The sequence below is a fragment of the Papio anubis genome, chromosome 8 (assembly GCF_008728515.1).
Source record: "Papio anubis isolate 15944 chromosome 8, Panubis1.0, whole genome shotgun sequence".
NCBI classification, from domain to species: domain Eukaryota; kingdom Metazoa; phylum Chordata; class Mammalia; order Primates; family Cercopithecidae; genus Papio; species Papio anubis.
The window spans coordinates 101,054,438-101,070,885 of NC_044983.1; the positions used below are offsets into that span (position 1 = coordinate 101,054,438).

The 16,448-nt window shown below is 35.1% G+C and overlaps 1 protein-coding gene and 1 long non-coding RNA gene across 6 annotated transcripts in view; both read left to right on the forward strand.

Annotated features, from left to right (window-relative positions):
- LOC103887032 overlaps nucleotides 1-3,847 on the forward strand; it is a 47,202-nt gene extending 43,355 nt beyond the window's left edge. Inside the window, exons 2-3 of the long non-coding RNA XR_650950.3 lie at nucleotides 952-1,105; nucleotides 3,625-3,847. This is a non-coding gene — a long non-coding RNA (uncharacterized LOC103887032). The remainder of the gene's footprint in view (nucleotides 1-951; nucleotides 1,106-3,624) is intronic.
- ZFPM2 (zinc finger protein, FOG family member 2) overlaps nucleotides 1-16,448 on the forward strand; it is a 501,246-nt gene that overhangs the window by 375,385 nt on the left and 109,413 nt on the right. The gene's annotated exons all lie outside the window — the stretch shown is intronic.

The window sequence follows — 16,448 nt, forward strand, 5'->3', positions numbered from 1 at the left end:
CTTGTTTATTTGATGAATTGGATATTTCTGAGCAAATGGTTTAAATTACTCAGTGCCTTTAGGTCCTCCTTTCCTTTTAATTAAATGAATTAAGTACATTAATTTTACTAAGTGATACAATTCAATTTTCATTGTGGAAGTTGGACTTCCCTCCAAGTAGGTCATCTAATGTCAAATTATAATTTTAAGAAATTTCAATTATTATTAAGATATTTTCCTATTTCTTTACATTAAGAACAAATTTCAAACATACATCTTTATCAGTGGTACTCTAGCATATTAACAATAATGACTGTTACGGAGAATTGACTCTGAGCCAGGACAATCCATATGACTCACATACATTATGTCTCATTTACTTTTTAAGATAACCCTTAAAACAAGTACTATTTTTATCCCCACTTAACTAATGAGGAACCATCCTCAGTAGAATCAGAATTTGAATCCAGATCTATCTGTCTACATAGGATCAGCATTGAATCATTAGCAATAGTGCCATATTTTATAAATGTAATATAATTCAGTCATTAAGAGACATAGTATGATAATATTTTTAAGAAATAAAGATTCCTGTTAATCCTTCCACATACAATTCCCTGTAATATGTTAGATCAAATTTCTCTGTCTCCTGAGAAAATATGTAATATGGACGATAACCTTGAAGAAGGAAAGAAAAGTGTATTTGCAGCAGTCTCTTCACAGATTAAAGCCCTGTCTATATTACTCCAAAATATTTAAGTCAGGCAAGAATGGTTTGTATTTTGTTTTGCTGTACCTGAAATTGTTTTGTAAACTTAGCTCATGCTTCTTTTTGTTTAACTGATGGAGATCAACTAATTAAATACTCAGTTTCAGGAAAGCACTTGTAGTAGCCTAGCTCTGAAGTTGATGTTTAGATTTGATTTACACCTGGATGATTATGAGAGTTGGATTTCTGTTTTCACGTTTCAGTGTTTTGTTAAGTGCAGTCACCAAACACATTTGATGAAATCAGAATGACTCATGCATGCTGAGAATCACTCAAAACTGAAGAAAAGAAAGGTGCTTAAGAAGTTTTTACAGGTTGGAGACATTGGAGAGTTAAAATATTATGAGCAGAAAATAGGTAAATGTACTATTATAGAACTATGTAGCATATATTTGTACATATTTAAGTCATCTCTACATTGGGTTTAGTTAAGTTTTCCTTTTTTCTTCTCTTTGCTAAGTGTAGATGATCCCACTCTAGACATGAGAAAAAGAGTGCTTTTGTAAAGTAGATGGAAATGAAAACAAAGCAATAACCTCAAAATGTGATTTTCTTGCTCTCTGCAGAATCTTTGTCTTACTTTTCATCTTTAATGGAGAGGCCTAGATTATATTTTTCCCACTTTCTTTCTATAACTATGACTCTTGTCAGTAATTAGGGCTCATCTCTAACAGTGCAATATTAATATAGCATCCCTGCTGTGAATATAACAGTAGGCACACAAGGATCTACCTTATTTTAAGAGTCTTTGCTGAACACAGTGAGAAGATTAGGGATTCACCAAGTCTACCCCTTTGGGCCCTGCCATGCACCATCCTGGTGTTCTCAGTGGGATCACTGTAGGAATAGGTCTAGCTAAGGTCGTGTCCTGGGCAGTGAGGTGAAGAAATTGCCTACCAAATCGAGTAAGTCTTTTAAGAATCCTTCACTTCCCCTTACATGACCATGGACATCCTTCCCCCTTAATCCCTTTCCTCTGTCACCTGCGTAATAAAGTGTGACTTTCATTCAATATGGATATGTAGCATAAAATTTAAGAATTTCAATTTCTGTTAACTTTCAAACTGAGGATTATGACCAGAAGAGTGCTTTGTTTCTGAGCACTCACGTACAGGCTCACTTCCTTCCACTTTGTTTGCCACCAAAGTTGTTAAAAATTAGAGAGCTAATTATTTACAAGATAATATTTTTTCACCAAGGATATGCATAAAGAAACAATAGCATTCACATAGCTGCCTCCCTTTTTTAAGAGTCCCTTTTATTATCAGAAAACACAACTATGAAATATTTTTATTCTACTCTAACTTGGGAAAACTTGGAAAGACAACTTAAAATTATATTTCTTTAAATTTTCTTTTGTTGTACTGATAAACTATAAGTAATAGCATTATTTCTGGCAGTTTCTGCATGTAATTTTGAAGCAGGCTTGCATGCTGCTAATTTTTTACAGGTTTGTTGTTCTACTTAGTGATCTAGCTCACCTGAATCTGTTTGAAACTGATAATCTATAAACGCAAATCAGATAAATAAATCAGGGTATAGATGACCTCTGATGAACTTGATATGTATTTGATTATGAAAGTCTTATAATTCAAAATTAGAATAAAAGAATTAAGCCAAATATATATTCAGATTTTCAACTTTTGAATCTTAAATTCTCTACCCCATTTTCTGTGAACACATGATTATCTGCTAATCTGACAAATGTGAACAATCCGAGTCTATGAGATAAAAGCAACTTCATATAATTTAAAAGATGCAATCTTACTGAGATCCTTCATAGTTCCACTTCTGTCTTACCTACCTCCCAAATTTGAAATACACCGTCCATAATGAAGGTCAGAATGAGCCCTTAATCTTAATTATGCATTTTGCAGTATTATAAATGCTGAAAGATTACTTCCAATGTTGGTACAATCTTACACAGTGCAGATGTAGTTCCCTTTGGTATATGCCATCTTTACTGAACTAACAATTTCCATAATGCTGTCACATTCTGCATGGGAAGCAGATTTACAGATAGGTAATCCATGTAAGGTATTTTAAAGACGGCTTATTAAAGGATTGAGGACTGCTGTTAAATTACATATGCTTTCAATTGCTATGAGGAGCAAACAGCATCAAGAAGTGTAGTAATTTAGCCAGGCCAGAGAAAGGCCTATTTAAAGTTTGATGATATATCCTTTAAACTTCTACTTCAAGTCCTCTTTAGCTTTATATTTACTCTGGTATAACTGTATTTCCTGCTATATAATGAAATTTTCACAGAATCCTAAAGTATGCACATGAAAAAAATTAGATATATTTTTCTTAAAATGTATATTATTAGTTTACAATTTTAAAAATTGTCTTTTTCCATGGCAGTGGCATTACTTTAAAGGAGGTGGCCAGTCCGTATTTTTAACATGGCTAAATATGAATGGCTAAAGCAATTTCAGACTCCCTGATGGTGTTAACTGTTGTTCTTCTGCCATGTCCCTTATATTCTGAGAGCCATATAAAAAACTGAGTAGAAGAAGGTCTTATCGTCGTCTCTGATAGTTGTGAGTTTGTGTTTTATCTTCAAACAAGGAGAAGGGTTAGCTGGTCCTTAAATTCATTTTCAGATCTCTAAATCACATGTTTTGATATATCATAATATGTTCCTAAAATATATGTATTTTCCCTCATATTTCTCTCATGTCTTTCACAATGCCTAATTTAGCTCTATGCAAATGGTGTGTACTCAGTAGAAATGGTGGACGTGGCTTGAATTGAAATCAGTGCTAATTACCTTTGAATACTAGTTCTACCTTTCCCTTAATCATGAGCCAGGATATCGTTTCCAACTTTCACTAGGTAATCTGTTCTCAATTTCTGCATTTCTCGGATTCCAGGTCAGGGCTTGCAATGTGGAAGAGACACTAGGGAAGGTGGCAGACATGGAGAGAGAAGGGGTATCATCCATGGTGAACACACTGGGCAAGTCATTGGGTACTGCAAAATGCATATCAACATTTTCAAAGCTCCAAGATAATTTATAGCAAAGAAACCACTTTTCACTTTCTTAAATTCATGTATCGTTTGTTATTAAAAATAATAATAAAAATGTTCTCGTTACTTCTTAGCAGAGTCGGTGCTTTAATCAATATAAAAAGAAATATATTAATCTGAATTTTTTTATGCCTAGCTTAACTGCTATTCTGGGACATTTTTATTTTAGTAGAAATATTCTCAAGTTGGAAAAACTTGATTTAGCATTTTATAGCTTTTAGATGAACAAAGTTCATAGATTACACAAAAACTAAAACAAAGACTTTTGAAGAACAGAGATTTAAAAATATACATTAGACAGTTCCCTGACCATAAACATTGGTTACATAGTTAAAATAATAAAATTTATGTGACTCTATGATTGCAACAAGGTTACACAGCTTCAATTTCAATGTTGTTTAGCTTACCTGCATACTGATATTTTGACTTATGATATCTTTTCATCCAGAATATTTCCATTTCCAATTCCTGTACAATAAAAATCAGTGTCATTTTCTTCTCTCCTTGCTATATTCTTTTGAGGGCCTGGAAGAGGCAAGATGCTATTTTAATACATTAACCTAAGCCAACGAATTTTAGAACTATGCAAGTAAAAATGAGCGCATAAGTTATTTAAAAAAGATCTGCAGTTTAATTTACCTAATGTCAGACTTAAGCAATATTAAATCTATTTGAACTTAATTGCAAATTTGGGTCTCTCTATAAGGTGTAATTATCTGAACATCTTGCCATTAAAATTAAATGTGAGTGAATTTTGACATATTCACTTTCCTTTGTAATAAATGGAGGGTAATATTTTTATTTTGAAATATTTATAGTGTAAATTACTAAAATGGTATTTCTCTCCTATTCTAATAAATCTGTTTTTACATAAGTGCTAGAGGTTAATGGCTAGATTTTAAATTGCTTTCCATTTTGATAATAAGTGGATTTCCAAGAGAGATGATGTTATTAAAGAGATTTTGGTCACTCTGATTCACTCTTTATATGAGAATAATTCATATTTGTACAAACTCAAAGGTATAAGATGAAGCCACATTGGTATTTTTCTAAACATACATTTTGGAGTATTGTTTTGAAAGGAATTTCTTTTTCTTAATGATATGGTTCTTGTTAAGCCTCTATTTTAAAATGTTTTTCTTTTTATGAAGATTTGATATTTTTCCTGATACTCATAGAACACCTCTCAACAGTGAATAATAGCAATGATTCCACTGAAAATTAACTTTGAATTAATGTGCTATAACTGTGATCAAATATTGATCAGTTTTCTTTATTTTGTGCATGGTTGCAAAGTGAAAAATATAATGCAAACTCTCAAATAATTAATTTGATTACCTTGAAAAAAATTAATCTAAACTAGCTACACAAAGGCATAAAATAAAAATGCTGAACATTCAACATTCAATGAATATTATTTATTGTTGCCTTAGACTAATTTCATTATTATTTATGATAAATATTTTTAAAGAGCAATATTTCAGGTATTTTTGAAAGGTCTACTAAACTCAGAATTATTATTGAAAAATGAAATGTAAATACTTAGATCTTTGATAACAAAGTAATTAAAATGTATGATTTTGCCTACTGTGTATAATAACGGCTTATATTTGATCAACCATAAAAGTTATTTAATCATTTTAACCTTGGAATACTACCCCACAAAACACTACTTAATGGAAGTTAGCTGAGACGCATTAGAGTATCAAAACATCAAGTCGGCAAAGCAAGAGGGCCTAGAAAATTCAAGCCCAGCTTATTCGGCCATAATGCTACAGCAGGTTGCGTGGCAACCAGTGGCTATGGATTTTGAAGTTATTATATCCGTATTCAGTGAGGAACGACTTAGCCTGAATTGATTTTAGTAATTTTCAGAATTAATCAGGTTTTCAAGAATTATTACGTTAGCAGACATTTTCTAGGTGTCCGCATTTAGAAATACGTAGGTACCAGTCTAGTTTCCAAAATAGCACTAGACACTGGTTGCCTGGTTATTTGATTAATGATACATATTAGATAACTGCTGATAAATTTGTTATATCTTACGACTTGTATTAAAGCTGGTTATTGTCCAGAATTTTAAAGCTGCTTATTTTATGTGTTTTTCTACTGTTGACCTTATCCCTATGAGAGTTGTTGTTGTTGTTGTTGTTTTGAGACGGAATCTCCCGCTGTAACCCAGGCTGGAGTGCAGTGCAGTGGCACGATCTCAGCTCACTACAACCTCGACTTTCTGGGTTCATGCGATTCTCCTGCCTCAGCCTCCTGAGTAGCTGGGATTACAGCCGCGCGCCACCACACCTGGCTAATTTTTGTATTTTTACTAGAGACTGGGTTTCATCATGTTGGCCAGGCTGGTCTCAAACTCCTGACCTCGTGATCCGGCCACCTCGGCCTCCCAAAGTGCTGTATAATCAAGCAAAAATGCAAATGGGTCTTTAAATCACAAATGCTAAAACACTGTCTAATAAATCTGCTAAACAAAGGTGGTAATATGTGCCATGCCATCTTCAAACGTACGATTAATACCACATCTAAACATCAGGAAAGTGGTGGTAGAAATATGCATAATTTAATGCTACAAAATACATGCCTGGAAGTTCATTCCTTAGGGATTTGTTAATATTAACTGAAAATATAGTCTTCATGGTGATGATTGTAAAGTTTCTACTATAAAGAACTGTGTGTTAACCTGAAACTACAGTCATTTTTCAAAAATGAGTATATATATATTTTTAAGTCAAACATAGCAGGTTTGATGTGCTTGCACTATAGCAGTCTTTCTTTCTACATCTTTTCTAGACTAGTTGATTTAACTCTTGATCACTCATTTTATAATCAGCAGTGCTGGATTAAATGTAACATAATTAAAACATCTTGGATTGTGTGACATTTCACAAATAAATTCCAAACAGAATTGGTTATCAAATCACAGCTGTAGTATGAATAAATCCGTCTTACAATGTTGTTCATTATTTGACAGGAAGTGTCTGCTCAGCTTCTTAAAGGGCTGCTTCTCTGTGTTTGTTTTGTGTTTGCTTTGTTTTGCTTTGTTTTGTTTTTCAAGAACAAGCAGGTTTCCAACTATCAGCATCCTCTATGCATTAATTTTAAGAAACGGGTTTCAACAAACAATAGCTAAGGCATTAGCCACAGAATGTAAGAGCAGCCTGTGTTAGGTCTTCCCACAAGAATAGTCTTCACCTTTATTACAGGGAGGTTTATCTTGGGCATCAAATGTAAGTGAAAAGTATTTTGAAAATCATAAATTGCTATGTTGCATCAAGAAATGCGGTGATAGTAACAGTGTTGATGGCTGTGTCATTCAGTAGCTTTCCACTTCTACCTTGTCTTCCAAAGCAGGCTTCTGTGCAAAATGTTTGGTTGCAGATTTTTCCTCTCAGATTTTAAGAACAGAGCTTTTCCCAGGAAAATGTTCTTTAACAGCAAACCAAAATTATCTCCTTATCTTATACTAGAAGTCAAGTGTTTCCGTGTGGTAAATAAAGAAATTGGTTGCTCATCCTCAACCCCAGAAGAGTACACATGTGTATAAGGGAGTTGGGATTCTACCTCAGTGCTCCACCTATTTGCCTGACCTTAGAAAAATCGGATCACGAATTTGAGAATGGGTGTGCATTTTGGCATTGTGCCTTGCTCTCACTTTTGACAACCAGATCAGCAGCAGGAGGAAATGAAGGCACTCCCTTGCTTTTTGTTTCTCTCTGACACTGTGGAGCCAAGAGGCACAAATGTTAGGATGGAAGGTTAGGACAGGCAGGACTCAGAAAACTTCGCATAGTATAATCTAGTATTATCTAAAATAATTATGCCAGTTCTTTAACACTTCTCTTGTGTGGAAGTGAAAAGAAACAATAACCAAGTGAATGGTGAGGAATGAGTTTTGCTTGGACTCCTTCCCCCTCCCCCACAAACATTCTTATATTCTGTAGAGAAGGTTCTAGACCAAGGATTAGCATGATGGTAAGAGCCAATGAGAGTGACTCACATTAAGAAAAATGTGTCCATTTCAGATCAGAAGAAAAAGCTTTATTAATAGTATTATTTATTAATAATAGATAATACCATAACATATATGGAGCACCCACTATCTACTTGGCGCTACACTTAGTGGTAGCCACACAAAGATTTAAGCTTTAGGCCCACTTCTTCATATATTGAGGTAAATAGAAAAACACAAATTACAGAGCTCTCTATTGGGGAGAAAATCCATATTAAGGAAACAAAGGGGATAGTGGGACTTACCACTTGGAGGGATTTGGCAGTAATTCAATAAGGCAAATTTGCTAGATGGAGAATGAAGGGAAGGGCAATTGAGGTACACACAAAGTGGAAAGCTTTTTTTTTTTTTTTTTTTTAATACGGTCTTGGCTTGTTTAGGAAATGGGCAGAATCTCAGTGTTATGCAGCATGAGAACAGATTGTGTGACATGGATGCTAGAGAAGTAAACTGTGCTCAGATGATGATGGGCCTTCATTACATATGGCAACCTGAAAATGTGTAGACATTTCTCTTGGCTTTCCTAACCTAGTTTGCATTCATATATAGATCAATAAGTTATTATATTTCAAGCATTTCATTATAAAAATCATTTCTTTGTATAGGAACACTATCATCATTGCTCAAGGCAATATGGCTCAGGTCATACTTAAAGAATCAGTTGTTTTAATATATATCTTTCCACGATGATCCTGTATCACTATTCACCTGCCCTTCATTTTTATAATTGTGGGTATAAACAGGAGTGTTGTTACCTTTTCTTCATGTTTGACTGTTGACAGTTTCTAGGCCTCACCTCTCCTCTTCCACTTATGCCCCACATCTGGGCAAGCAGATAATAAATCTTGAGTTCTCTCTCCTTTAGCACCAGTAGTGAATTCAAACCACATAAGCCCCGTGCCTACACAAGAGGACCTTCACCCTGACCACAAGGAAAACACCAAGCCACCTCTCTCTGTCTCTTTCTCTATCTTTCAACATTTGGAATCTGACGACAAAGTTCTGAACCTGCAAAAGAGCTAACATTGCTAAATTAGTTTTACATGGATTTTGCGTTACTGAAAATTTGGCAGAAATAAAACTACATATTTCCTCTCCCTCTATACATATATTGGACTACTTTAAATCAACAAAAATTAGAAAACTATGTGTTCTAAATCCTGAATCTATCAGAAAATTGGATGCAGCTTAAAGACTGACGCTGTCTGACATGTCATGCCCTCTTCCGTGGCTCGAGTTCTAGTCTGATTCATTTGGTATCTTACATTTGAAGTGCATGGTTCTCTCTATGCTTGAAGAATGCAGAATTAATTAAGCTATATCATGTTAATTAGGTAACTTCTTTCACTCTTCAGCCCCCACCCTGCCAAGGTGAATGAATCCCAGTTTCCTTAGGAAGGAATACTATCAAAATATGTGGGTGATTCAAGCCAGCCAAGTTTAGCTTGCTAGAAAGAAAATAAGTAGCAGGTATGTTGCATTTAATTATGGAAGGCTGCAAGATTCCAATGACATATTTACCTCATTTACCTAGATGATATTCTAATATTTATTAGGCCATTTGAGAAACATCTGCAATACTTAGATAAGATGTGCTGCCTCATAAGGGAAAGTGGACTACAATTCAACTCCACAAAAGCACTGTATCCCCTGTATGAATCCCAGTTCATTTTCTGATGAGATTTTCTTGTTGACCGTTTAGTTCACTGGTTAGCACAGAATACCAGAGAGGCTCAAGTTGCAAGTTAAATTCTCCTCTAGTCAGTTAGTCTCGTCTTAGGGATCTGTGACTGCAGCCCTTTACCTTAGGCAACCTGGTCAAATGGAGGACAAGATGACAGGATCAAATGATGATGGATGAGAAAGCATCTGTAAACTCTAAGCCAGTATATAATTAAGGGATTAAGTTTTAATCATGATATTAATATTGGAAAGCTAGTCAAAGCATGTTATCATATTAAATTAGTATAATTACCTCTTTAAGTGTTTTCTGAATTGATATATATATGTGTACATATATTCTGATTCTAAAATCAGTATGTTATATGAAGATATTTAATTTAATATAGTGTATATTTGGGGAATAAAAATTTTTAATAAAAAAGAATGAAAGCATTATGTGTATGCAATATACAAATAAGATTAAGTTTAAGACTATTTTATGCTTCAAAAGAAGCATAATAAATACAAAAGCTACAATAAATGCCAATATATAACATGTGTCATTTATATTTTCATTACAGGACATTATTTCTGTTGGGGTTTGACCAGAAAAAATAAAACTTCCAAGCTCAAGCAATCCTCCCACCTTTGCCTTCCAAAGTCATGGGATTAGAGCCAAGGAGTTCATTTTTCCTTGCCCCAAATTCTCATTCTATCTATCAGGGAAAGCCCTATGTAAATGTGACCAAATAATTTACCATACAAATTGGGACCAATAAGTAGTACTTCCTTTCCTTCCTATTTGAAAGGTAGATATGACATATGGCAGATGAAGATCAAAATAGCAGCCTTAATGGATCAAAGTGATTAAAGATAATAGTGAACATGTGTGACCAAGTGTGCTACCTCAAAATGCGTCAAAGAATTTACTAGATTTACTCCCAGAGCCACACAGACTGCAGTGGATGACTCCTTATTACCCTGGGTGAAAATGGACCCAAAGGAAGGTCTGTGCTTGGGGTCTAAGCTGGCTCCCAAGTGAAGGAATAGAAGAAGGGTCAAAACTCAGTTCCTTCTCCAAAATTCACTTACTAGAAAAGTCAGCCCTTTTCTACTGAGGCAAAAATGAATGATGGGGCAGAGAGACCGCAGGACTGTTTAACTAATAGATACCATTCCTTCAGAAATGTGGAATAAGTTGCCCCAAATCTAGTATTGAATAACTTCACATGCAATTTCACTTTCATATGCACCATACGATTTATATATTCCTTAACACACTACCTAATTTAATCCTCACAGCAATCCCAGGCTTGTGAATGTATATATTTATCCCCATTTTATTGATGAAGGAGCTAAGTCTTACAGACATTATCTAAGCTGAGTATAACCACCCAGATAATAAGAGAAAGAGCCAAAACCAACCTGCTTAAGTCCAGTGATCAACTGCTCTACTGCCTTTAAAAGTTATGATATAATCCAAATCTAAACATACATAGGATTTGTGAAAATTCTAAGTCCATGAACAAGGGTGACTTTGGCAGCTTTGAGATCATTAATAGTGCCTAAAACACAAAAATCAGGATCAATGCACAAAAGCGTATGACATTATACAGAAATGAAGGCTATTGTGTAAAATCACATTGGAAATGAAATTCATTTTAGTCAACTTGATTAAAATGCTCAAAGGATTACTCTAAAACAATATAAACATTCCTCATTTTTTTTGTGGAACTGTGATATTGTATGTGTTCTAGAGATTTCTTTTTTATAATTTTTTGTTCCTGGTAATGAGGATAGCAAAAGTAAATCACTGATGATTCCTCTTTTTTGTTTTTTTTTTCTTTTTGAAATAGAGTCTCACTCTGTCACTCAGACTGGAGTGAAGTGGCACAATCTCAGCTCACTGCAACCTACACCTCCCAGGTTCAAGCGATTCTCTTGCCTCAGCCTCCGAAGTAGCTGGAACTACAAGCATGCACCACCACGTCTGGCTAATTTTTGTATTTTTAGTGAAAACAGGGTTTCACCATGTTGGCCAGGCTGGTCTTGAACTCCTGACCTCAAATGATCCACCCACCTCGGCCTCCCGAAGTGCTGGGATTACAGGCGTGAGCCACCACGCCCAGCCCGTCTTGGTTTTAATCACTCATTTAATAATGGTTTATTATGAAAAATACTTACTGGTAGTGTAGATTAAAAAGTATTTAGGCCAGGTGTGGTGACTCATAGCTGTAATCCCATGACTTTGGAAGGCAAAGGTGGGAGGATTGCTTGAGCTTGGGAGTTTGAGAACAGCCTGGGCAACATAAGGAGACCTCATCTCTATTAAAAATTTTTTTTAAAAAAAGCCAGTTGCTGTGGTGCACACCTGTTGTCCAACCCACTTGGGAGGCTGAAGCAGGAGGATCACTTGAGCCAGGAGATCAAAAGTGCAATAAGCTATGATCGTGCCACTGCTCTTCAGCCTGGGCAACAGAGCAAGACCTTGTCTCAAAAGAAAGAAAGAAAGAAAGAAAGAAAAGCATCATTTTTTTTTCTTACCCCAAATACCCCTTCTATCTTATCAGGTGAGGCTCTATGTAAAGTTTACCAAACAATGTACCATACTAAATGGGACAATTAGCGAAATAAGGTGTGCAATTAGTGTGGGATGACAAGCATAAACTGTCACATACTAGGAAACATATCTAATTATAAAGATGTATCTGATGTACCTCATTTAGTGGGGCATTTGGGGAATACGCAATCTGCACCTACAACCTCTGTCTCTGTTTTGTAGGGTCTTTGTCTATTGGTCAGGACAGGTAAGACCAGTGCAGTTCAATGTATGGCCTTGCACTGTTGCTAACTGTTGAATTGTTTGTTACTGGTGTATAACAAGATAAGGAACCTGTATCAAAATGTAAATGTATTAATACTATGTCAGGAAGCACATTGTTTAGTCAGGTGACATTGTTTTGTAGCAACACTTTTTCAATGAAGGAAACAAAGAATTAAATTATATTATGATTGATAGTCTGGCACTAATTCCTTATTCCCCACAAACTGTCTGTTTCACATAAACATCCAACGTACATGACCGAAAATAGGGAGAGTAGACGCATTTTACCTCATAGACATTCAGGTTATAAGTCTCCTTTCATCTTGGAATGCTGCTTTTCTCAAAGAATAATCCCTTGAAGAAAACTTTAGGGATTAGCCAGAGGAAAATAATTTTTAACTCTTCAGTCCACAGCTCATTGGCTAGAACTGGTCATATGGTTCCACCCTAACTGCGAGAGAGGCTGGGAAATGTAGTCTTTTGGGTTGTCAGTTAGTCCCAACAAGACTAGGAGGGATCTGACAGTTTTGACTTTCTCTAGCCACAAATATGATCCACTACAAGTAAAAAATTGACTAGGTCTGGGATTATTTGGGCTTTTAAGAGTAAAACCTGTGTCATCGACCTCCATATTCTTATAATTGAATCATCATATTATATCACATTAATTATGAAAGATGAAAAATTAGATATTAACTGGTCTAGTAATTTTAGGATTTTGTATAATAAAGATACCTAATTGTGTATATTGTTTTACCACTTACAAACAGCTTCACTGTTCTTTATTTCCTTTAATGTCATCATGATTCTGTGAGATAGGAGTTTTCTTGGGGTTTTGTTGTTATTTGTTTGTTTGTTTGTTTTGTCTCCCTCCACTGCCCAGGCTGGAGTGCCGTGGCGTGATCACGGCTCACTGCACCCTCAAGCTCCTGGACCCAGGTGATCCTCCCACCTCAGCCTCCCGAGTAGCTGGGACTACAGGTGCGCACCATCCTGCCCACCTAATTTATTTTATTTTATTTTTGTATTTTTGGTTGAGATTAGGTTTTGCCATGTTGCCCAGGCTGGTTTTTAACTCCTGGGCTCAAGCAGTCCACCCACCTCAGCCTTCCAGAGTGCTGTGATTATTGGCATGAGTCATCATGTCTGGTCTATTATTAATAGATAAGAATTTTTATATCCATTTTACAGATATAGAAACTTTGAGTAGAAAGAATACAAAATAGCTAAAACCCATTCTTTTGGCAAATAATAAAGTACCTGTGTTATAAACATATGCCATGGGTTCAATCAAAGGTGATAAAGTAAAAATCATCCATGGTTTCTTATTTACATTTTAGAACTCTCTTCATAGAGCACAACTTCTACCTTGCAGTAGGAAAATATTTAAATTAGAATTGTTCATTACTTCAACAAAATTTGGGACTCAAAGCATGAACATAGTGCTGACCAAATAACTATTCTATTGTCTGGTCATAGAGAAAGGGGAGAACCTGAACAAGATGGGCTCTCTGATGTGCCTTTTGATAGTGTGTATTATAAAAGATCAGAGAGGGAGAAAAGGGACTCCTGGAGCATTATTCCTAAGGAGATGTGACTCACAATTTTTTGCCCTTGATTTAAAGTAAATCATTGAATGCAACATTTTCACTCCTCAATCTGATTTTTACTATGGAAATCTCAAATATAACCTCATAAAATTTAAAAACATAGCTATTTTTGCCCCGTTTTATTATAGTCTATATTATTGGCCTTAGGCATATCTTAATGGAGTTGGTCAAAAGATAAGACGGGTGTTCTTGATGTTTTCTTTTTTCTTCTAAAAAGTCGTCTCATTGGGTTAGTAGCATGGAGCTAACAGGGCTAAGATTAAGAAATTCATTCACCAGCGATATCTTAGCTCCATGGCTTCCAGATTACACAGCTCAGCTCAACCAGATTTAATTTAAAAAATGTATGCCACTGCTTACAGTACTTAAAAGTTTGGGGCAAATAAATTGTGGTCCAGGATCAACCAGAAATTAAAATTAACTGGGAGTAAATACTTAACTGAGAGTAGGTCAGTGATATTATCTTTGTACACAAAGAATAGCAGAGTATTCTGAATTTAATAGATGACACTAATAATCATTATTTATTTAAAGAAAAAAAATTTTAGGAACTTTTTGTAGTATGATACCTGAAAAAGATACGAAAGTTTAAGCCGTATGAAACTTTCAGGGTGAAATGTGAAACTCTCTTCTAAGGTTTTGGATTTCGTTATGAAACTCAAAACTCAGACCCATTTCAGAGGGGTTTGCAAACCTTGGCTACATCTAAGCATTGTACAAGCTTTAAATCTATGCTAGCCTTTCAATCTGTTCCGGGAAATGGGGACTTTTTTTTTTTTTTTTTTTTAAGTCTGCTTAATTGTTGGTAGGCTACATACTTTTTAAAGTTAGCTTTAACAAAATTACATCGTTTTGTCGTAAGACTCATAAGGTTCTTTAGCCATTGTTTAGTCTGATCCTTTTTTTTTTTTTTTTTTATGAAGAAGCATTCTTAGTTCAAGCAAGATAAAAAAAAAAAAAACTTTACATTTGTGTAGTAATTTGCATAAATAAAGTTATGCTGCAGTTATAAACAACTTCAAAATCTCAGTGGTCTGTAAAACCAAGTACTGCTTTTCATTTATGCAGCATGTCTAATGTGGTCACCAGGGAGGTTCTGTCCTTTGTATTCACTCAGATATTGAAGATAGTAGACCTCAACATGGGCTTCTTTGACCACTGAATTAGAAGGAGGGGGATATATGATAAATCGCCCATTGGCTCTTAATGGGCATATCACTTCTGCCTAGATTTCATTGGCCTAAGCAAGTTATGTGAACATGCCTAATTTGTAAGTGGATGGTCCAAGGAAATTCTTTTATATGCATGGAAGGACATGAGAATTGCATTTATGAGCTCCCTATAGTCTATCTTCAAATTGAGAGATATGCAATGAGAAAGAAATTATCTAGGTAATCAATTTTACCCTAGAAAGTGTAAATTTATTTTAAATATTGGAACTCTGTCATAACCTCAGTCTTAACATTTCTAAAAATGCACAAAATTGTGTGTGTGTGTGGGCAGGGGGTATATGTATGTGCAGCAGTTATTAGAGCAGACTTCCAAGCCAAAGCTTAGATCGTCCATATGCTAGAGGGATGACCTTCAGCATTTTCTTAATTTCTCTGTGTCTCAGTTTCCTCATCATTGAAGTGGTTCTAATAATAGTAATTTGTTCATAAGGTCAGTATGAGAATTCAATTGGAATCCCTTCAAGGGAGTGGGTTATTGTGATGTTGCTTCGTCTCTACATTGTGATGTTGCTTCATTCTCTCTTTTTGTTCATCCTCTCAATCAGCCAATTTAATATCTTAATGTAATTTTTGGTTCTCCCCTCTTCCTTACACATACTTGCTCATTAAGGTTTTTTTAAAGTATTCCTTTAAGGTAGGTGTCAGCAAACTATGTCTCTGTAAGCTAATGATAGTTTTAAAAAACATTTTTAAAGGAGTTTAAAAATAAAATACCAACAACAAGAATATTTGGGACACAAAGTCTAAAATATTCAGTATACGCATCCTTACCCAAATAGTTTGCCAATCTCTGCTCCAAAGTATCCGTTAGAGCTGTTCCCTTCTTTCACAACTAACAGCCATTGCTATCTTACATTCCTCTTACTTCCCAGCCAATTTTCTGGCTCCAGTTCATTTCCCAATGCATAGTTTACCCAACTATCCCTACTATTACACCTCAGGTTTCTGCCTTAAATACTTCTGGATATATCAGCTCTCCACTTAAAAGAATAGATCTTTAGTGGTCTCTCTGACTCTTAAGAGAATAAATGTTTCCTTAGTCGGTTTCGTCATCTGGCCCAAATCCTCTCTTCTAGACATACTCTTTGTAATTCCTATATATGAACTTGTTACTAATTTATGTATGTGTTTATTAATTTATCTGGAAAATATTCACAGAGTGCATACTATATACACCACTGTACAAGGAGAAATAAGTTGAAGTCTCAGCCTTCCTGATTTTAACCCCCAGAAGTGTGTCTTTCATTTTTCCTTGCTTCTGAATGTCTCCTCCATTAAAAGTCTTTTCTTCCCAAGAAAATAGTACATATGCTCCGAA